Genomic DNA, 1,364 nt, shown 5'->3' on the forward strand with positions numbered 1-1,364 from the left:
CAATGAGGGCTGGAGACATGGCTTAGCGGGTAAGGCAGTCGCCTGCAAAGCCTAATGACCCAGGTTCAATCCCCTCACTTCCCATGTAAAGCCAGATGCACAAGGTGGCACATGCATCTGGAGCTCATTTCCAGCGGCTAGAGGCCCTGATGCGTCCACTCTGTCTGTCTCTTTTAGCTCGCTCGAGCTCTCTCTTTGCAAACAAATAAGCATTAAAAAAAAAAAAAAGAAACAAACAATGACATAAACACTGTTCGCTCACAGAATTCAGAGCTTCAGACGCCCTCTACGGAAGGCGCTTTCGTTCTGGGCACAGGTCCTGTTTGCAGTATCATACATGATCATCAAACTGCTGCTAGAATGTTCACACCTGTTACTGCAAATTTCAACCCCAGAAGACACTTCTCCCAGGAATTTACTTTAGGTCAAGGTGGGGCTGCCTGGTACGAGGCTGCACCGACCGAGGGCAGGTGCGACCACACAGGAACCTTTCCCCAGACCGTTCCCGTAGGACACTGTCCCCACGCGTGACCTACCCGGCCACCCGGGCTGGGCTCGCTTGACACTCCCGACCCGCTGCGTGCCTTCGCGCGTCCGCGGAAAGCCTGGAAACCGCACTTCCTGGGGAAAAGAGAACCACGGAATAAACGGATGGGCCCAGGGCTTAACCCACCGCCCAGGCCCGCCGCCCATCCCCAGGCCTCCAGCTCCCCCAGCGCTTCCTTAATTTCCGGTCCCGCGGAAAGGCTTCCGGCTTCGGACGACCCGGGCTGGTGACAACGGAAGCCGCGGCCAAGGCCACTGGGTCGCCCCGGAGAAGCTGACCACGGCCGGCAAGCGGCAAGAGCGGATCTCCCCGCAGCAGCGAGCACCGCGCGTGTCCCCCGGCGGCCCGACGGCCTGGGCGGAAGCGGCTCTGCACGCACACTTCCAACCGGAAGTGAGGCTTACCATCGAGACGGCCGCTAGAGAGTCGGCCTCGGCTCGGACTCTGGGTCCTCCAAGGCGGCCTTAAAGGGGCCGCGGCTGGAGGCGTGTGATTAAAGAGCGCTGGGTGGAGGGGGAGGCTCTAGGGGGAAGGAAACAGAAGGGACTTCCTGTCATTCTGTCGGGGCATTGTCCCTTTACTCCGAATGTAAGTCTGTGAAGGAAGGAATCCAAAAGATCCATCAGTCCTTTTTATAGATCAGAAAGTTTTCCCAAGCACAGCTAGTTAGGGCATGGTGGAGCTGGGCACAAACTCAGGTCGTCCTGCTGCAAACCCAATTGTCTTTTGCATCACCCCAGGTGGAGGAAGGACAAAACGCAGGAAGAGAGGGTCTTCGTGAAGATGACGTCTAGCTGTGCCTGTAAGGACATCTGAT

The 1,364-nt window shown here is 57.5% G+C and overlaps 1 non-coding gene across 1 annotated transcript; it reads right to left on the reverse strand.

Moving 5' to 3' along the window:
* Nucleotides 1-317: 317 nt before the first annotated feature.
* LOC123463863 lies at nt 318-503 on the reverse strand. Its single transcript, XR_006639234.1, has one exon.
* Between the last annotated feature and the right edge of the window lie 861 nt (nt 504-1,364).

This window comes from Jaculus jaculus, chromosome 9 (assembly GCF_020740685.1).
Source record: "Jaculus jaculus isolate mJacJac1 chromosome 9, mJacJac1.mat.Y.cur, whole genome shotgun sequence".
NCBI lineage: Eukaryota > Metazoa > Chordata > Mammalia > Rodentia > Dipodidae > Jaculus > Jaculus jaculus.